At 34.0% G+C, this 22,905-nt stretch overlaps 2 pseudogenes; one reads left to right on the top strand and one right to left on the bottom strand.

Annotated features, from left to right (window-relative positions):
* Nucleotides 1-10,634: 10,634 nt before the first annotated feature.
* On the bottom strand, nt 10,635-11,021 carry LOC112859479 (small ribosomal subunit protein eS24 pseudogene; annotated as a pseudogene).
* Nucleotides 11,022-18,021: 7,000 nt separating this feature from the next.
* On the top strand, nt 18,022-18,358 carry LOC112859281 (large ribosomal subunit protein eL27 pseudogene; annotated as a pseudogene).
* The last annotated feature ends 4,547 nt before the right edge of the window (nt 18,359-22,905 follow it).

The following is a 22,905-nucleotide window of genomic DNA, read 5'->3' as shown; positions in this document are numbered from 1 at the left end:
ATATTGCACATTTCAAATTTATTGGCTTATATGATTCTGCTTCCCTTAGAATTGGATTAAATTTAAAATAGAAACTAAAATCATAAAATCTAAACATTTTAACCAACTACCTAGTTAATTAGAACCATATGAAAGATAATGGGAAAATTACATAAGTTTTTAAAAATGACTTTTTCAATGCAGATAAGAAGTAAATATATCACACACATATTAAAAGATTCAGAATTAGAGAAGGATGGCGTGGGGAAGCTAAATCAGTGAGCTTTTTTTGTACCATCTAAGGAAAATATCTGCTAAATCAAAAATGGCCGGTTAGTATGAAAACAGATAATGTAAATAAAAGAGAGCAAGATAAAATGAATACAAAGTACATGGTTAAAGGACACCTATTTCACTTTTCAAGAAAATATGTTTTGATGGACATAGCCACTTTTTACTGGCAAGGAATCTAAAAATTCCTGATGTGGTAAAAATCAGAAAGCAGTAAGGAAACTCTATAAAATACTCGGCACGATCTACTTTAGTAATTTTAGATCTTGTTCAAATAACTCATGTCATATCATGTATACTTAATTCCCCTCTACACATCCTATGACAGTCAAATTGTGAGCACACTATATTTTCTCATAAATATGTGATCTGTCACATTCATTGTATGTCTTCTCCCCTCCACAATATTCTCTACTCCCTGGCCCTTATTCTCTGTGCTCTGTCACTGCGTACCTCATATCTACAGAAAACTGATATCGAAAAAAAATCAGTTTTAACATGAGTTTTTTAAAGAGCTCCAGAAACTAGTTGGCAATGAGCAATTACTCCAATTTAGATCCAGCTGTCCCAAAGAAAGTGCTGAAGTAAAAAAAGGGTGCAAAGGTTTAAACCAGTTTACCCTGACTTCTACTTTTGTAGGATCACCACTGAATTGCCCTCCAAAGTTTTCTGCCCAGAAACTGAATTTTCCCTTGAGCAATTCTGTAGTAAGTTCACACAAAACCAGTTCTAAAATGTGAAGATGTATTTAATAAACACAATTTAAACTTTAAAAAAGAGATTTCTGAGTGAGCCAGTTTTCATTTACCAATATGATTTTTTTACTACGTGTGAAAATGTCTTACATCAATCATGGTTCACATATAAGAATATTCATAGCAGATTAAAATACCTTGTCAGGAAAAAAAAATCACGTCCATTAAGAGTAACATTGAAATGTATTATTTTTATATCCATATAAACTCCAGACAAAGATGAAGATTAAATAAGTGTAAATGCATGTAAAACTAGACATGAATCTGTTTTGATTCATTTATTTTGTACTTCATTTGAGTACAATATGAAGCAAAAGAGACATTATTCAAAATAATGTATGTAATAAGACTATATCCATATCAGTTTAAAGTGAGCAAAACTCAACTATATTACTTAGAGATGCATACAACTATGAAACATGAAAACGATTCTCACAAGTTCAATGGTTACCTCCAGTAAGGAAGATGTCGATTAAAAACCCATATATTTGAATACAAATAAAGAATATTGAAATAGGTGATATAGGTGAAGGGGATTAACAGTACACTTACGATAATGAATGCTGAATAATGCATAGAATTGTTCAATCATTATATTATACCCCTGAAACTGATATAGTATTATATGTTAATTACACTTGAATTAAAAATAAATAAATACCATTTTAAAAAATAAAATAAAAATTAAGAATATTGATCTGTTTTTTAAATTTGTGATGAGTAAATTTTAAGATTCTCAATTTTGAAACTCCCATGATTTCGCTATGCCTTCTAGACAAATCTAAATAGTACAATTTTCCCTATTTAGAAATATGCACTCCAAATGTACCATAATCTAGTAGTGTAAACTTACTGTAATCTACCTTTTTAAACAGACTCTGTGCCTTGTAGTTCTTTCAGAAGTTATTCTAAAATTCTAAAATTCTGTTATTCTAAAGGAGTCCTGTTTATGTGCTGCTGAGGTGTGGGGAAAAGTCCAATAAAGTTAATAATCTAAGTTGTTTGAACAATTCAGTTCATATGCAGTGTTTCCAGTTAATGAGTGTAGCTGAATTCAGAATAATGTCTTAAATATTCTACATTCATGCAATCAGTGATAAATAACATCAAATTACATATGAATTAACTTTATTGTATATTTCAACATACAGCTAATCAACTTTTAATGTATTTAGTTTAACCTCTTTACTTGTTTCCTATTAAATAATTAGTAGCCATATTTCACTTTTCGAACCATTACATACTCATTTGTAAATTTCTAAAGCAGAGACCACATGAGTAGTGCCTAAGAAAAGCAGCAGCAAGGGGCACCTGGGTGACTCATTTGGCTATGTGTCCAACTCTTGGTTTTGGGTCAGGTCATGAGCTCACGTTTCATGAGATCATGGCTCTGCATTGACAACATGGAGCCTGCTTAAGATTTTTTTTCTACTTCTCTCTCTGCCCCTACCCCACTCCCTCTCTCTCTCTTTCTCTCTCTCTCTATATATATATGTAAACATTAAAACAAAAAGAAAGGCAGTAGCAGGACTTGCTTTTGGAAGATCACATATATAAGATCTAAAGTCTTGAAAATTTGAAGTATTTACAAATAAAATGTAGCTATTAAAATAATCATAAAAATGGAAAATTTAGTTGTATTGGTTGTATTGTTTGAGAGACAAAAAGTATATCAATTTCAGTTTACCTTTTCAGGCTTTAGAGCATTATGAAATATAAACGATTTCCCTAGGAACTCTTCTGTTCCAGAACATCAAAAATACTGAATTATTTACACATACATATATACATATTGTATGTATATACTTGAAATATTAATGTATATATGAGTAAATGTATTTTTGTATGTACATACTTATAAGGCTCATTAAAAGCTACATAATCTTTGCAGTTATCATACGTGTAGTCTTTATCATTTTTAGCATAAATTTACTTTTCTTATAATGTATATCTAAAAATACAATGGCAGTACAAATAAATATAGAATAATTTGGTTTTAGTACCAATTTTTGGTAAATCCAAAGCAAGATTAATCTCTGTAATAATGATACTAATAATATTCATAAAAATGTTATAAAATTATAACATAAAAGTATCAAACTCCCACTCTGATAAAACAGTAATATCATACTTATGCAAACATGGTAATAGTTCAAGTACTGGAATTAAATTTGATGCAGACAAAAGTAAATATTAATTACATTTCTAAGAAGGTAAATGAAAAATTATGTAAACATTATTTGTAGTCCTAACTACGTATACATTGATTCTAAACTTTATTGAGATTTTCATGAAGTTTTATTACAGTTACAGGAGATAATGCTTCCAATGTTAGCTTACCACAACTTGTTCCTCTAGTGCAAAAATCCTTAATGTCATGCGTGAATCAACTCTAACATAACTCATTCTATTTTATAACCTCATTAATCAACAGCTCCTCCTATTATGTCAGTTTCAGAGATGACATTTAATCTATTTTGTGATAGAAAAATGAATTCACCAAATGAATGGTAGTGCATTATTTTACAAAAGTTTACTATAACTTTAAATAAAATAGTTCAAATCTTGATAATAGAAATGGGTTTAATGTACATGCTTTAAAAGCGGCAATAACTTTTTTGGATCACAGCCCCCTAGCAGACTGTCATGTAGATGAAAGGGGGAAAAAAGCAAGGTATTTCCTATTTATGGGATATTTCAAAATAAAAGGTGTCAACAAAACTTTGGAAAAATAAAAAAAAAAAGCTATAGCACAATAACTATTCTTCTATTCTTTAAAATACCATTCAGGGGCGCCTGGGTGGCGCAGTCGGTTAAGCGTCCGACTTCAGCCAGGTCACGATCTCGCGGTCAGTGAGTTCGAGCCCCGCGTCGGGCTCTGGGCTGATGGCTCAGAGCCTGGAGCCTGTTTCCGATTCTGTGTCTCCCTCTCTCTCTGCCCCTCCCCCGTTCATGCTCTGTCTCTCTCTGTCCCAAAAATAAATAAACATTGAAAAAATAAATAAATAAAATACCATTCAATGGCATATTTATCCTTGGAATATAATACCATTTTTAAACTATAGCAATACAAGGTGCTACCATGATGTTACATAGAGATTAAAGATTCTTCTGAATTACTTTCGTCATAACTACTTATAGCATCACATCAACATATTGTTGCCTAAAATCTTATTCTTGATTTTCGTGCATTGTGTGGCTTTACTACTGCCAGTAAACATAGGGGAGGCTGTTTAGATTCTGTCTGCATGTTAGGTTAAATACACACACACACACACACACCCCACTCTGTTTTTATAGGTATCTTAAGCCAAGTGTTCTAACACATACACAAATTCTCTGGTGGACCTTCCTTTCAGGAATACTTTTCCCATATTCTGTGTATTAACACAATGTACACATTAAAGTAGTACTTGCTACCTGTATTTGCTTATGCTTGCTACGATGAGCGTATACTCGAAGTTTGTTGGGACTGTTCCCATGCTGAGACCCTTCTAGAAAATTTACTTAAGAAATTTATATCCTGATCACCACGAATGCATTTATGAATTCAGTTCCTTATTAATACACAACACTCATACAAAAAAGGTGAAGAGAAAATGAAATAGCTAGGGAAAAAATAATTAGTAGTACAGAGACCTTAATCGAAAGAATTAAATTAGCTAAATGCAAATGAAAAAAACATATTACAAAATCATATGTGCCCTATGATACCATAGTTTTAAAGCAAACTCATACTATATGGAAGAACTTGAGTGTAATACTTGATATTTATCTGCTGTGACACCTCAGTTATTAACTCTGAGTATATGTTTCTCTATCTGGTGAAGAAATATAAATACAACTTCTTTATACTAATGAACTATTCTGTTGTAACTTCACATGTAAAAATTCAGGGTCATTTTGTATTTTATTCATTCTTTCCATCTCCTAAATCCTGGCTGAATTTGCTGAATGTTAATTTGTACATGAAGAGCCTATGATAAGCCATCTTATTATTGATTATGCAAGAGGAAAGTATTATGTCACTATCAGTTACATAAATGACTCAGAAAAAAATAAATTAAAGGACAAAGATCAAAGTTACTTAGAGAAAAAAAAATGAAAAACTTCCCAGAAGTTGTTTGTTGTCATTAGTAGAGAAAAAGACTCAATCACAGTCTTTTTAAAAAAGAGAATCTACAGGTTTTTGCGTTTACACAGTAACAACCCGTAACCTGCAACTTCATTTGGGTGGACACCTGTGAAATACGTTGCTGACAACTTTTCTTTTGCCATATAAGGACACTTAGTTGTCATTTTCAGACTACTCCAATAAAAAGAGAAATGGTTATATAAGTTGAGAATTTCAGCAAAGAAACATGTAAAATGAGGAGCATACAGAGGAAAATTTTAGCTTCAAGTCACCAAGTATATTTTTACTTCAATAGCTCATAAGTTAACTGGAGATTTAAAAAAAAAAAAAAAACAAAAACAAAAACTAGTGTTTATTTGATGTGGATGGAAGCTATTGTGGAGTCATGGGAATTCTGACGTTTGGGTTTGTCACAGGGCCCGGAATAAAAGACTCCTTAATGTTACAGCTGTTACAGGCCCATTCTGAAGATGATTCAGTCTTGCTTTACAATTTAAGAGATTATGCATAGATTTTGCAAAAATAAAATTTTCACTGGAGCATTGAGGAGGTCTAAAACTCATACTCCAAATAAGAAATTTGAGTTGAATGTTATTATTGTCAATCATTTTGTTTATTGAGGCAATGGCCATGTGATTTCACCCTGGAAAAAGAGTGTTCTGGGAACCTTTCTATGGATGAGCCCCTCTCCATCTGTCTCTCCTAAGACAGATTAGTCTTTATTTTTCAGATTCTGAAATAAAGAGAAAATTCACTAGAATAGGCCTGAAAAATGAACAAGTCTAACAAATGAACAATGTCTAATTTGCTTTTTAAAATTACTTCCTTTTTAAAAATAAAATTTGGTTAAAAGTTCTGTTTGATGTTTTGATGTCTGTCCTCTGAAATTCTGAAACTTTCACAACTTGCCTTATAAAATAAATGAATTTAGGAACTAAAAAATAAAAAAAAATCTTCCTAATCAGCTAGGAATTTCTAAAACATTAACATATAAGTTAAGTGGTTATTCAAATCTATGAAGGTTGGGAAGTTCATTTATTTAACTATTATTTTCAACTGTGACCAAATAGTCTTGATTTAATTTGATTAGCTTAATAAAGTGAATTGAGGTAAATTACTGATTTAAACATGAAAAAAAAATCAACAAAAATTTTGAGGTTATTACCAGTCTCAGTGAAGCCGGGACACTCCAAGTATAAAAACAAAGTAATACTAATAATAATAAAGATTAGATTTAATGAGAAAATATTTTAAGTTTCCATAAGGTATAAAAAATGTAAACATAATTAAAAGTCAGTATGAAAATCCACATGCTATATCTCAGGTACTTTTAAAACTAATTAATTAAAAAAGTCTCAGTGCAGAAATAAAATTATTTGATTTTGAAAAATAGAGGTAAAATAATAATAAGTAAGTATCCATTTGTCCACTCTTTTCCTAGTCTAGCAATCAATCCGTCTACTCAGCATTTATCTACTGACCCTCCAGTATGTTTCAGGCAATAAGCGTGGAAATATATTAATCCTCATTTCTAGTAAATGAAATGAAATTTGTAAAATAAAATAACAGCATATTGTAACACATTACTGTAAAAAAATAAAATTACAATGAAACCTAATATGTTGAGACACTCAATCACATTTCATAGACTGAAGAAGTGCACATAGCTACTTTCATAAAATGTTCATTGAAAGCTAAATTGGTACAAACTTTCTTCAGAGAAGGAGTCATCATATTTCATGTCACCTTAAAGAAGCAGGTATTCAGCCCTACTTACAGAAAGTGTACAATAGATTTTCATGGTTCAAGTTTGCTTCTGCATATTGTTACTTTTTTTCTGAGTTGTTTATATTGTTTTAATACATTGAATAAAGAGTGATGGACAAGACACAATTAAATTACCAGATTGAAACTATTTGAAACCATTTTTTGACTAGCCATCTCAGGATGCATCAGCTGATTTGGAAAATGCTTCTTTCTGGTGGCTCACATATCAAGAAGGTGAGATATAATTTGAGGTCAAATAATCTTGCTCTGGCTAGATTATTACTTTGGCTACCTAACTGGAAAAAATTTTCCCTTAAATACAAATCAAAACCACACTGAGATACCACCTCACGCCAGTCAGAGTGGCTAAAATGAACAAATCAGGAGATTATAGATACTGGAGAGGATGTGGAGAAATGGGAAGCCTCTTGCACTGTTGGTGGGAATGCAAACTGGTGTAGCCACTCTGGAAAACAGTGTGGAGGTTCCTCAAAAAATTAAAAATAGATCTACCCTATGACCCAGCAATAGCTCTGCTAGGAATTTACCCAAGGGATACAGGAGTGCTGATGCATAGGGGCACTTGTACCCCAATGTTTATAGCAGCACTTTCAACAATAGCCAAATTATGGAAAGAGCCTAAATGTCCATTAACTGATGAATGAATACAGAAATTGTGGTTTATATACACAATGGAATACTACTTGGCAATGAGAAAGAATGAAATCTGGCCTTTTGTAGCAATGTGGATGGAACTGGAGACTGTTATGCTAAGTGAAATAAGTCATACAGAGAAAGACAGATACCATATGTTTTCCCTCTTATATGGATCATGAGGAACTTAACAGAAGACTGTGAGGGAGGGGAAGGAAAAAAAAAGAGAGGGAGAGAGCCAAACCATAAGAGACTTAAAAACTGAGAATAAACTGAGGGTTGATGGGGGGTGGGAGGGAGGGGAGGGTGGGTGATGGGCATTGAGGAGGGCACCTATTGGGATGAGCACTGGGTGTTGTATAGAAACCAATATGACAATAAATTTCATATAAAAAAAAAGAAAAATTTCCCCTTGATAATGGCATGATTACCCCCTTAAAACAAACACATGAATCAACATGTTTTATGAATAAATAGGCTGCAACATTATTCTTTGGTTTATTTAGCTTAGCCAAGATTTAAATATATTTACATTGACATAAGTTCTTAAGCAGAAATTCTAATAAAGTCTAAGGTTAGACTTCTGTTTATACCTCTTTTATTGACAAATTATTGTTTTGTGTGCTAGTGTTTAATTAATACCCATTTTCTTAATTGTGCATATTAGTATAATGAAAACATTTGCAAGGCTTTTTTCCTGTTATGAAATGCTATTTTTTAAAAATATATTAAAAGATCAAGTTTATACATAAATTTGAAGATTACTTTTCCCTAGCACAATCAATATTTATATTTTAAAGATGATAAAAGTAAGTTATAAACTAAAATGTATTTCATTTCAGATTTGTTTGTCCCAAGTAAAGAAACAAACTTGAGACATTCTAAGCAACAAAATGAAACTTCTAGTAAGGAGTTTATTAAACTTCATATGCAAAAGGATTGTAATCTCCCAAAAGAGGGAAATGAGGAATGGGAACATGGTCTTGAGCTCAGAAATCCACTCTTTCAGTTTCTTTCTCTTGGGGTCTAATGTGAGTCCCACCCCTCCAATCCATATCTAATTTATTCCTTTTTAAGCAGTTTGGAACAGGTGTGTGTGTGTGTGTGTGTGTGAATACAGTAAAATATGGCAGGCCACATTTAAATAATTACAATTTAAAAAAAATATTCAGAAGAAACTAGAATCCCTCACTCATAATTTCAAATCACTAGAGCATGAATCATTACACTTATTTTCAGCAGGTTTCCAACCCTATCGCAAATCCTGGCCACACAGTGTAGCAGATAAGTAATTCAAATATGGTGGTCCCCACCCAGTGCTGTGAGAGGGTGGTTTTCAGACAAAAGTGATTATTAAGCTGATCTTCCACTGCAAAAGGGTTTCTTCAGTATCTGTTGTATGAACAAAATCAGATAAACAAACATACCTGGAAGTAGATGTAGCAAATGTTAACATTATTTTATGAAGGATTTATTGTCTCTTTGTCATTTATACTTTCTTTTTATAATGATTTGAAATTACTAAGTATTGAGAAGCATACTTCTAAAGGTTTAATTTTTTTTTTAATGTAAGACACTTGGTTGAATTTTGGCTTCATTTTTATTTTGTTATCTGCATTAGAAAATTTTGGCTTTACTTCGCTATATTACAAAATTTGGCATGAATTCTGAATGTGAGGTGAGCTGCGAGGAGTAAGGGGTGGAAAACAGGAAAGAGAAACCATAGCACATTAGAAAAGCTAACTTGACATGGCCTGTTGTACAGCATAAATTTAGGCAATATGTATGTTCTAGGTAGGACATTTTAATCCCATTTTCAGTATAGTTTTGATTTTAAATGCTCAGAGAATATCTTCACTGTCTTCAAAGTAAGGGTCCTTAAATTATGAGGAAAAACAGGTGGCTAAATTACTAATTGGGATAGTTTGAGATCTTCCCCCTTCCATTCAAACTGGAGCGTAGTACAACTTGTGGAAGGTAGAGAATAAAAAGTTTACACTCTGCAAGTGTTGTGATTTCATTTATCTCCCTCACACATGCATTCTGATCATACTGGTCTTTTCTCTTTACTCTCCATTAAGACAAGGGAAATAGCACACACACACAAAATAATTGAAAAATGCAACTTAAACTAACTTTTAGAACACAAGCAAGCATTTTAGCTACTTCTTAAAAAGCCCCACATTAATGAAGAAAGCTGCTAACAGTGAGGGCCAGTCTGTTTGGGGCCAATATTGACACATGTATAAATATATCTAGGTTAGGAGGATTGCCTCCAGGATACCATATTACCTTATGTTATCATGTCTCCATAGACTCCTCTTAGTTGTGACAATTTCTGACTTTTCTTGTTTTTGATGGTCTTGAAAGTCTTGAGTAATACTGGCCTGGTATTCTGGAAGATGCTCTTATATTGTTATGTATATGTTTTTGTTTTTTTTTTTTTCGTGATTAGATTAGGGTTATAGGTTTTTAGGAGAAACACCTGAGAGGTGAAGTAATATTTTGAACTCATCATATCAAGGGTGCATACTATTAATGATCTATACTGTAGATATTTATCACCTGGCTGAAGTAGTGTTAGACTTCTACACTATAAAGTTAGACGTTGATCATTTCCACATGGTACTTGTGAGGAAGAAGTCGGTGTGCACAGCCCAGAATTAAAGAGTGGGTGTTTATATCTTCCACTCAAAGCACAGAGTATCTACATAAATTATTTGGAATTCTTCTGCATCAGAGATTTGTTTCTTCTGTCCCATCAATCTGTTTATTCAATTATGTATGTTTATTAGTATCAACACATGGATATTCATGTTATGCCTTGAGGTATTATACCTACTTCATTTTGGTGTTCGAACTGTCCCAACTTTGGTCAGGAACTCTTTCAGGCAACTTCTGTGTCCCTTTGTTTTATGTCCATCAATGCATTTTTTGGAGATCAATGTATTTTTTTAAGTTCTTAGTTTATTAATCATCTCATGACAAATATACACCATCACCACAGATAGTCACTGAAGATTCTTTACTCTTTCTGTTGTCCAATTTCCAGCTCACTTTTTGCCAGCACCAACATTGGTTTTTGCAGTTCCCCTGACTTTCTTCGTTTTGTTCATGGATCCCTTTTGCTGTTTTCTTGACTTCTTTTTCTTCTCATACAGACCCTGTCTTGCAAGTCTATGTTTGGGTTCATTTTTCTTTGCATAATCAAAGGAGTCATAAAACATGTCAAAGCCAGTTGTCTTGCCATCACCAAATGGTTCTGAATCCAAATACAAAGATGACATCTGATGTAGTCTTGTACATTTTGGCTAATTTTTTCCTGAATTTCTGTCTTAGGTACTGTTGACTTTCTGGGATGAAGAACATCAATAACCATCTGCTTCTGCTGATGTATTAGGATGGCCATGAACTTCCTGGATAGCTACTGTGTCATTCATACTGGTGGTCATGCTTATAGCAGCGAGAGAGGACAAGATCAATGTATTTTTAAAATATCTTTATCATGGAGGGTATGATCTTGCCCCATTTAACATGACAAATCATTACATTTTTAATTTTGATAACCATATTTTATTTGTTTTATAATTTCTCTTCTTTTCTTCATTATTGCTTTTCTCTTGACATGGCATGATTTCTCTGAGGTCCTTCTTAAATCTTTTTTAAACATGCTAGTTTACTGATAACAGCCAAATTACGGAAAGAGCCCAGATATCCATTAAATAATGAATGGATAAAGAAGAAGTGCTATATATATACATATACATATATAATGTAATATTACTCAGCCATAAAAAGATGAAATCTTGCCATTTGCAACGATGTGGATGGAGCTAGAGTGTATTATGCTAAGCTAAATCAGACAGAGAACGACTGATACCATATGATTTCACTCATCTGTGGAATTTAAGAAACAAAACACATGAACATGGGGATGGTGGGGAGAGAGGCAAACCAAGAAACACTCTTAACTATAGAGAACAAACCAAGGGTTACAAGAGGAGTGGGGATGGGAGGATGGGTTAAATGGGTGATGGGTAATAAGGAGGACAATTGTGATGAGCACTGGGTGTTGTATATAATGTTGAATCACTAGATTCTACACGTGAAATAAATATTGCACTGCATGTTATCTAGCTGGAATGTTTTTATTTAACTTGTAGAAAAAGAATAAGTTTTTATTTAACTTGTAGAAAAATAAAAGAAAAAAACAAACATGTTAGTATTTTATTCATTCTAAATTGGTCAATGTATATTAATTATTTGGGCTTTTGTTCCTGCTTTTTTATGGGCTCATTTTCTTGATCTTTTTTTATTTAAATCTTTTAAGATAAGCTCATTGTCATTTTATTCATCCTATGGTTTCATCTTTCATTTGTAAGTGTTTTTCTACAACTTGCTTCCTACAGAGTTCAAGAAACTTCACAAGTCCTTAGTCAGTTTCTATAGTAATTGTTTGCCTGTATATTCCAGTACTGAAGGTATGTTGTAAATTTTGAACCCTGATTATAAAATTCATATGTTTCAGAGTTAAGGCTTTAATTTCTCTCAAAGGAGTAGTTTTTAAAAGTCAAAGTCACAGGTAGATGACAAACATCATTGCAATCACTGTAGCTAGAGGTGAGTTGAGAATGTTGGTTGATTTAGTAATTTATTTTTAAGTTGTGGAGCAGCACTTCAGAGTTTGAGGAATGTCACTCCCATTTCCCTTAAGTGAAGACATAAAGTCATTCCATGGTCTCAGTCAATCAGATTCCACAGTTTACAGTACCCATGGTCTTCTTAGGATGTCAGTTTGCTCTTTCCTCTGTAGTTTTGAGTTCCTTCTCTATTTCCAGCACTTGTTATTTCACTTTATTTTTAACTGAAAGAGTCTGATTGCATTTTTGATGTTTGACTTTTAATATTTTAAGCCCAAGACTTCTTTATAGATCTCTTGCCCAACACCTTAGCAAGCTCATTTAAAAGTCCACAGGCTCCTTCCTTTGGTTCTGGTAGAAAGTTCAAATCCCACAAAATCCAGGACAATGAAGGGGACTCTAAACCTGAAACTGCCCTCTAATCACTATAAAACGCCAAGCCATTTGTCCCTCTTTGCTATATTAAGCCATTTTTGTACATTGGTGTAGGTCTGCTTGCTCTCCCAAGAAAACCTTATAATGTGAGTAATAAGTGTTCTTATACCTCTTAGTTCTTGGGTAGCATAATCTATCTCGATATTTGAACTGAATTCTGGATTGGGGGTTAATCTTGCCTTCCTTTGGGCAACCACAAGACACTAACCCAGGTGTAGCACAGGAGCAATTTTTATATTAATTTATATTGTGACAGGGTCCCAAAGGTCATCTCACTATTTTTTGGACATCCATGTACAAACATTTTCAATTTCAATAGTTTTAGAAGGTAAAATAAACAGTGGAGTATATTGCATTTCATCCATTATGTTGATGAAGGGAAAAAAAGATAATATGCCACATAGTTAACATTGTAAAATGAGCACTCTCTTACATTGTTGATAGGATAGTAAATTATTACCCTCCTGGAGCCAATTTGTTAATATTTGAAAGAAGACTTTACAATGAGAAACACAGAAAGGGTAGAGGAAAAATGACTACAACTGGACAAAGGAAGGAAGTCACTAAGCGCCCAAATATTTTTAAGCTTCTCTTTAACTCTGAAAATAAACTTTCAAAATGATAAAATCAAAAAATATATAAAATCAAAGCAACACTTTTTAGGCACATGCTACACATGTATATCATAATTAGGTCTAATATTGTGTAATTTAAAACTTATTTTAAACTTACCTCCCACCTCCAAACACACATACACACACACACACACACACACACACACAGAGAGAGAGAGAGAGAGAGAGAGAGAGAGAGAGAGAGAGAGAGAGAGAGAGAAGTGGATTCAACATTTTTTTTTAAAGGGTCAGTATTGAAAGAATATATAAGTGTAAAGAAATAGCCTCAGGGAGCCTGGGTGGCTCAGTGGATTAAGCATCTGACTCTTGATTTCAGATCAGGTCATAATCTCATGGCTCATGAATTCAAGCTCCATGTCGGGCTCCATGCTGATAACATGGAGCCTGCTTGGGATTCTCTCTCTTCTTTCTCTCTGCCCCTCCCCTGCTCATTCTGTCTGTCTCAAAATAAATAAACTCAAAAACAGAAACAGAGTCAACATCATTTTTTTAAACTTTTGTACCTCAGCCTTAGAATTATAAAGCTAATCAAGGAAATAAATGTACACTTAGTCCCTGTGACAATACCATCCAAAAGCAGCCTATAATTTTATTCTGTCCACTATAATTTCACATACTGAAGGTAGTGATATAAGATTTTCTTCATTAATCTCAAGGTTTTTTTTTAAGAAATGGAATTGCATATTCTTACTTTAATTTAGTTGTGTTGCTAGCCAACTTCTCTGGGAAACAGGCTGTGCTATAGATATTTGTATGCAAGAAGTTTGTTGTTTTCAGGAATAACATCCATGAGAGAGTTAAACACATACACACACACACACACACACACACGCACACGCACACACACACGAACAGGCCTGGGCAGAGGGACAATAAGAACTGCATGCCACTGCAGCAAAGACCAGTCAGTCCCACTAGAATAAAGATGAATCTCCTTCAGGGTTGTCATGAATGGAGGGAAAAGGAGTAAGCCTTTTAACAGTTCCTCATGTCAACCCACCTTACTTACCATCCCTGTTCTGGACATTCATTGGATGTGGACTACATTTTCAGAAGGATACATAATCTTGGTGAGGTGGCTCTCTAAAACTTAGTGCAATTTTTTTCAGACAGACTCAGCTGCAAGACTACACTTCCAACAGCTGGAGAGATAAGTGCTTTAGTCCTGAGGTGGTTGAGGATTGTTGAACCACTTGGGCTTTTTGCAATACTTTAGGTTTGATATGTTGGAGTTAGAGATATTTGGACTCATTCCAAGTTCAGTCTAAAAGCACTCAAAGCTTTATCAGGCTTATAATACTCTCTGGACCTCAGCTAATCCTTATTGGGGGAAAAAAAGAGATAAAACAATTTTACAGCTGTGTAGGCTTTGAAATGCCTTAAAAGTGATGAGAACAATGTGCAAAGTTCCCCACAATAAAGCCTTTTGCCAATTGAGTTCATATCTGGATATCGCTGAGAAAAGATGCCTGGCAGTATATGGGGATGGTTTCCTTAGAAAAAGGTCACATCAAAAGCAATGAACTTGTTGTGTGTGTATTAGTGACAGATCTATATCCTGAACATAGAGACACAAAATATTATATTTTGAAAGGGGAAGATAGCAAGTGAGTGAAATCTGTTAACAGAATAGAGAAATGACTTCTTCCATGCTTCATAAAGAAAATTGGTCACATACTTGTTTTGCAATCATAAACATATCTAACATGTTTGCTGCAATGTCAAGTACTTATAAATAACAAAATGATAATTTTAGTTTTAAAGAATGTTTTCATAGGAAATTGAGATTTATAAACAAGGGATTTCTTTGTATTTTCTCTTTTTAAAATGTATATAGTTGAGAAAGACATATCTTTCAGGGTAACAAGATAGTGTACCCATCTAATGAAATTAATGATTTAGTTTCTGCTGCATTCTTTGACAATAAAATTTTTGATTTTAATGTGTGGGCTGATTCACATGCCACTTCTAATGAAAAATATAAAATGTATTGTCGTGATTTTGCACCACCCAGGATAGAGAAACTCTAAGACTTCATTTTTCATTTTATTTCATTGTCTTCTACTCAGGAATATCCAGTGACCTATGTTTGGCAGTTTGTGTAAAATGTATGCATTGGAAATCGGAACATTAGGAAGTTCGTGTAACATCAGTCCATCTTAGTCACCAATATGTGGAAAAAACTAAATTGCATTCTGTCACAGCTGCCTAATACGTTGGTAGAGATGGTATCATCAAATTAAGCAGAAGTGTTTTGTGTCTATATAAAACAGTTTAGGGAGGTAAAACAATAGTCACAAGGTGCTCATATGAAATGAATGAATGTGAATGTGTTTAATTAAGTGGTGCAAAATTAGTTCACTTTGAATATAATAGCACTTTAAAATAAAGTTAAAATAAGAATAAGTTTCTCTTCTCACAAGTAAGGAGACAGAAAATAAACAGGATAAGAATACAATTAAAACATAGATAATACGCTTGTGTTTTAAATCTTGCTTTTGATCTTGTATTAATAATTTAACATTTAAGATATTTTTTACTTAAATTACAGAATAAAAGTGAATAAAGAAAAAAAAGAATTAGAGGAATTTTAAAGTGCATCACCTCTTAGGATTCAACTTTTTTTTTTAAAAGAAAGCATTACTACATATTAGAAGCTATTACACACCAGAATAGATATATTAGAAACAATCTTTGCAGTTCATGGTTATTTTTGAAACATTTATTTATAGGCTGATTTAAGAAGACTTCACTGAAAAATTATTGAGTATTTTCTATGTGCTAGATTCTGTGCTGTTAGAAAAAAAGCCATAATCTCTATCAATGTACTTTTGCCTACATGCATACCATACATTAATTTACGTTAGTTTATGGATACATGTATACTTACACACACATATGCACACACATACTTTATTTTTTTTTAATGTACCTGAAGTCAAATATACTTCTTACATGCAGTGAAATATCTGAAGGCCGAGTGAGTTAGACTTTGGCAGATTTAAAGTGGTAACACAACCATATGCAAGACTGCTTTATATAACAAAAAACATTATACCATTTGTTCCCTGAATTCCTCTTAATTTAACCTACCATTGGTTCCTCTGACATGCGCATTTTGGATTATAGTACTGAGAGTGTTAGTCTCCTATTAAACTTTCCTACATGTTTCTTTGACAACATTGCTCTAATATTCTTATGTAGATAGAACTCATGTTTTTCTTTACTTGACACTTCTTCATTTCCTATGGCTGAAAGTCACAGTGGCATGCCCTTCACATACCATAAGAATAAGATATGTGACTTAGATTTGTGGCTGTAAATCACAATTATTTTTCCAGATCATACAGCTAAGCTCATGTCAATCAAGTAGACAACTTAGCTTCTTGGCCACGGTATTAGGCTCAGGATTGGCCATACCAACCAAATATGTCCACTGAGAAAATTTCAATGTGTTTGATGTATAGTCACTGATAAAGATATGATATTTTAGGCTGCTGATTCATTAAGCCAATGGAATGCTTCTTGGTGTTGCAAACGGGGGTAATTTTCCCCAGGTATTGAGAATCTCTTAGAGAATAAAGTCAACAGGCAAACAAATCTACAGAAAAGATAAAGAGCTGATACCTTCTTATGAACTATTGTATCCAACCATGAAGCTAGTTCTGTTATATGGTCCAATAAAGCCACACTCCCTTTTATTCTTAAGACAGTTTGAGTTTAGTTTCAATGCCTTACAATGGGAAAATGATTCCTAATGAATAAATTTACATCAAGAGAATACTTCAGGACTAGGAAATAGGCTAATCTTTTTAAGATGTTACCAAAAACAAAGCAGACAATGATAATATTTAGAACATTACTTCTATGATATTTATAGGACATCATGATCAAAACGTATTCACGTGATCATAATATTCAATAATATGATAATTTACAAGAGTGAGGTAAGTTTGAGTTGAGAGAGTCCTTTGGTGTAAATAACATTTACAAACCTTGTAAAATGTAAATCAGATTATACTGTTTCTCTTCTCAAAATACTCTACTGTAAAGTAAAGCGGAAGACTTTATAGGCTTCAATCCATCCTTCTTATCTGCTTTATTAGGTCCCTGAATAATCTGCACCCGCCCTCTTTCTTATTCTGCTCCAGACACATTGGCCTCCTTACTATTTCTGTAACTCATCAGAAACAAAAACAAACAAGCAAACAAACAAAAAAAAACCATGGCTAGAGTTTTTATCCTCACTCTTCTCCTCTTTCTAGAATGTTCTTCTTATAGATATTGACATGACTGACTTCTTAATTATATTTGAGAATTTTACTAAAATGGTAATTTTTAAAGCCTTTCTTGACCATTCAAATTAAATATCATATGTTCACATTTTCTAACTTTCCCTGGTTTATCCCCAAGCACTTATCACTATATAATACTTTATTTAAATTAATATGCATATTGTGGGGTGCCTGGGTGGCTTACTCAGTTGAGCATCTGACTTCAATTCAGGTCATGATCTCACACTCCGTGAATTCAAACCCTGCATCGGGCTCTGTGCTGACAGCTCAGAGTCTGGAGCCCGCTTCAGATTCTGTGCCTCCCCCTCTCTCTGCCCCTCCCTTGATCATGCTCTGTCTCTCTCTGTTTCAAAAATAAATAAAGACATTAAAAAAAATAATATGCATATTGTTTATTGTCTGTCTTTTTGCAGAAGTATATATTATAAGGGTTGGATGGCTGGTGTCAACAAGGGCAAGTTTGTGAAACCTGGGATGGTGGTGATGGTCCCAGCAAAGAGCTACTTCCAAGGCAAAGCAGTCCTTGTGAGGAACATTCGTGATTGCCACCTCAAGCTACCTCTATAGCCATGCTCTTGTGTCTGGAATTGACTGCTATCCCTGCAAAGTGATAGCTACCATAGGCAGGAAGAGGTCAAAGCTTGAATCTTTTGTGAAAGTTTATAACTACAATCACCTCATGCCCACAAGGCACCCTGTGGATATCCTCTTGGACAAAACTGTCAGCAATAAGGATGTGTTCAGAAACTCTGCTCTTAAATGTAAAGCCTGAGGAGGGGCCAAGGTCAAGTTCAAGGAGATATACAAGACCTGCAAGAACAAATGGTTCTTCCAGAAGCTGCAGTTGTAGCTCTGTTTTGTTTCAGTCATTACAAAATAAAGGAAAAAAAAAACGTTTAAAGTGTCTATTACATAACTGCTGTTATGTAGACTAACTTTTTTCTTTCCTTGTTTTTTAAATAAGTATATCCTCAGTGCTTGAATTAGTGGTTTAGTAAAATAAGTGTTCAACAAACATTTGTGAAATAGTGAATGAAAATGAGATTTGAAATCAGAATTCAGCACTCAATACCTGTTATACCACTTATGGAACGGTGATATTGGAAAACTAATTTGTCTCTGTGACTTTAGAACTTGGTAATTTGCATAAAAGTAGCCTTACTGTCTTTCTTACAACTTTATTGAGATATTTATTGAGATATAGTATATATAGTCATTTGCACATATTTCAAGTGTATATGTATTTTTAAAGTTTATTTTTTCGAGACAGAGAGAAAGTGCAAGCGGGGAAGGGGCAGAGAGAGGCAGAGACAGAATCCTAATCGGGCTCTGCACTGCCAGCACAGAGCCCCATGCAAGGCTCGAACTCACAAACAGTGAGATCATGACCTGAGCCAAGATCAAGAATTGGAGGCTTAACCAACAGACCCACCCTGGTGCCCCTCAAGTGTATATTTTGATAAATTTCTAATGCAATCCTTCCTTCCTCTCCCCACTAGTCCCTTGGCAACCACTAATCTTCTTGTATTTGAGTTTTCATATTCTAGGATTTTATAACAATGTAATAATACATCAAGCATAAATTTTTCTTTCTTCTTCTAATCTCTGAAGAAAACACCAAGAAGTTTCCCAAAATGATGTATCATTTTACATTTCTACCAGCAGTAAATGAGCATTCTACATTCTAAGACAGTTGGTATGGCTAGTCTTTTAAAAAAAATTTTTTTAAGTTTATTTATTTTGAAAGAGAGAGAGAGAGAGAAAGACAGAGAGAGAGCAAGCAGGATAGGGGCAGAAAGAGAGAGAATCCCAAGCAGGCTCTGCACTGTCAGCACAGAGCCTGATACGGGGCTTGAACTCATGAACCATGAGATCATGACCTGAGCTTAAGTTGGACGCTCAACCAACTGAGCCACCCAGGTGCCCCAGTATGGCTAGTCTTTTAATTTTAGGCATTTAAACTGATGTATAGTGGTATCAAATTGTCATTTAGATTTGCATGTCCTAATGACTAATGATGTTGAACATTTTTTTGTGTGTTTGTCAACCATATATTTCCTTCAGTTAAGTGTGTGTTCAAAGCTTTTGCTAATTAAAAACAAAATAATTGTTTTATAATTATTTTTATTTTTTAGTGTTTTGTTTATTTATTTTGAGAGAGAGAGACAGCATAAGACAGAGAGGAGTCAGAGAATCCCAAGTCGGCTCCACACTGCTAGTGTGGAGCCCGACATGGGGCTTGATCTCATGAACCATGAGATTATGATGCAAGCTGAAATCAAGAATCAGATGCTCAACCAACTGAGCCACCCAGGTGCTCATATAATTACTTTTAAAATTTGTTTTATAATTGTTGTATTTGAGAGTTATTTACATATTCTGGAAATAAGTCCTTTACTAGATATATGTTTTGCAAAGATTTCCTCCTAGTCTATGGCTTTTAATTTAATAGTTTTAATCGTGTGATGAAATTCAATTTATCAACTTGTTGATTTATAATAATGATATTCGTATTGAAGGTAAGGTATTTTGATTAATTCAAGGTCAAATTTAGAAAGTCAATGTAGGGGCGCCTGGGTGGCGCAGTCGGTTAAGCGTCCGACTTCAGCCAGGTCACGATCTCGCGGTCCGTGAGTTCGAGCCCCACATCAGGCTCTGGGCTGATGGCTCAGAGCCTGGAGTCTGTTTCCGATTCTGTGTCTCCCTCTCTCTCTGCCCCTCCCCCGTTCATGCTCTGTCTCTCTCTGTCCCAAAAATAAATAAACGTTGAAAAAAAAAATTTAGAAAGTCAATGTAGAAGGTTGATAGGTGTAGGTTTATATTTAAGTCAGTGATATCCATTTTGAATTACTTCTTAAAAATAGATATAGATATAGATAGATATTTCTGTAGTGTTATTATTGGCATGTGGATATCTAGCACCACATGCTGAAAAATCTCCATAGGGTTGCTTTTGCATCCATGTCAAAAATAAGCCTCCATGTATGTATGGGTATATTTCAGGACTCTATTCTGACCCATTTGAGAATTTGTCTATCTCAACATAATCAAGTTAATGCCATCCTGTCTTGACAATTACTTCTTTACAATAAGTCTTGACATCAGGTGGTGTTACTACTAGAATGTTCTTCTTTTAAAAAAATTGCTTTGCTTATTCTAGATTCTTTGCATTTCTCTATACATTGTAGACTGTAGAATTCTTCCCATACAATTGCTTAGATCAAGTTTATCTTATGATCAAATCAAGACTTTAGTAGCTTAGCTTATATCATTTATTCATTGATCCACTCAGACTACACATTAAGTACCTACTATGTGGAAGGCACTGTACTGTATGATAGTGTTTATGAGCAAACAAAGGTATATCTCTTTACAGTATAGTAGGGCATGTATAATTAAAAAAAATCAAACAAGTTTATAGGGAGTAAACATAGGAATGATAGAAAACTTATAACTTCCAATAATATTTAAAGGAAGCGATAAGATTTTTTTTTTGAGGAGGTGATATTTGAGTTGTACTATTAACTCTGACAATAATACCACCACTATTTCTAGGGGGAAAATGTTAAGAATTTCATATGAGTTCATAAAAACCTTTTGGAATGTATTACTTGTTGCATCTGTAAAAATAAATTAAAGAAAACCTCACTTAAAATGGAGTTGGGACCTGAGGGGGAGCTCTGATACATTTCTACTTGCCTTAAGAAGCATACCTCACATTACTCAATGGGAAGATTACTCTGCATATCCCAGCAGCAGGAAGAGAGAATTTCTCTTTGCCCAGGCAACAGTTCAGTCAATGAGAACTCTGTGAAACAGCCCCTTCTAGTTTCCTCCTTTCCCCTATAAGACCGTGCTCCTCTCCTCTGTTTTGGGGATTTGTCTATGGTTGATCATAGTCTCCATATCCAAATTGCAAATCCCCTGCTATTCCAAAGTGAATTCATTTTGCTGGTAGAATAACTGGCTGTTTTGTGTTTTAAGGTCAACAAATCAATATTGCAAAGTGGTATATTGTTAGGATTAGTACATTTTTTGAAATATCTTACTCATTTTATAAGGTGACTTGAGGACTTTAGTAATAGTCCCTGTGTCTTGTCTATTGCACAATTTAATTATGCTATGTTAATTAGGATAAAAAAAATTTACCCTGTTGCTCCCTGGTGAAGTATACAAAAGTCATTTTAAATCAATTCACTCTTAGCCATAAATTTAAAAAGGTCCAAAACGTAATGTGGCTCATGATTATTTGTCATGTTATCTCTGTCATATAAACTTAGGAAAAATTAAATAATTAGATATGTGAGAAAGTTAATGAAGGTTAATAATTTAAATTTTCATCAAAGTTAAAATTACTAGTTTGTACTGTTTCTGTAAACAAGGGGTCAAAATGAAAATATAGGGTGATTGCTAATTGTAGAAGTAAATACTTAGGGTATTCATCAGATTGAAAGAGCTGCTATTATCATTGCCATTCAAATAATAATGATGATAGTACAATACTACATATAAATTTAAATCATTTTAAAAAGTGCTTTTTGTGTGACAAAACATTAAGAGCACTGTGAATTGGACTATGGACTGCTGCACTGTAGGCAGAGCAGCCCAGAAAGGAGATGGTTAACAAAAGAAAAGGTGCCTAGTCAACCCTGAGGTTATTTCCCCTATCTATCTCATCCCCTAGGCTAGCTAAGATAAACAGAGGTACTGCCTCCTCTCTGCTGTAAACAACCTTCCTCCCAACTGCCCGGTGCCAGGATTTTGTTTTGTGTTTACCCAAACCCCTAACGAAGAATATCTTCAAGACCCCCTTTCCCTCACATCCACAAGTTAACGTTCACAGATTCATTGTCCCTTTGTGCACGTCCATCTCCATGTTTGTAAGCCTTCTGATCCTAATAAAAACAGGGCAAGGATGCTTATTTGGGGCTCTTGTTTTTTCTTGGACATTAGCCATCTCTCGTCTTTCATCCTGAATCCTGCTCTCTTGCTAAACAACAGAGAAATTTAGACCTAGAGTCTATGACAAACTATGATTTTTTTTTTTTACTTAATTTACAATCAATTTTTGCCTTCTCTTCACTATTCTGACCCCAGGAAGTTGATCTTAATGGATTGAATCTCTGGGGTATGTTTCCCTCTAGCTTCTGGCTGAATTAGCAAAGGGATTCAATAGCAGAAAATTGGATGACGGAGGTGGGAAGATATAGGGATGTTTCTTCACTTTGAGCTTTGGTGATGGACTTGCTGTGATTCCCCCTTTCAGGGTTCCAGCTACCCTTGGATCCAGAGACACCATTTTTATACTTTTATACTTTT

This window comes from Puma concolor, chromosome F2 (assembly GCF_028749965.1).
Source record: "Puma concolor isolate L17-30 chromosome F2, mPumCon1.1.hap2, whole genome shotgun sequence".
NCBI classification, from domain to species: Eukaryota; Metazoa; Chordata; class Mammalia; order Carnivora; family Felidae; genus Puma; species Puma concolor.
Note: the sequence above shows the minus strand (reverse complement) of the source record. Positions and strands in the feature narration are given on the sequence as shown.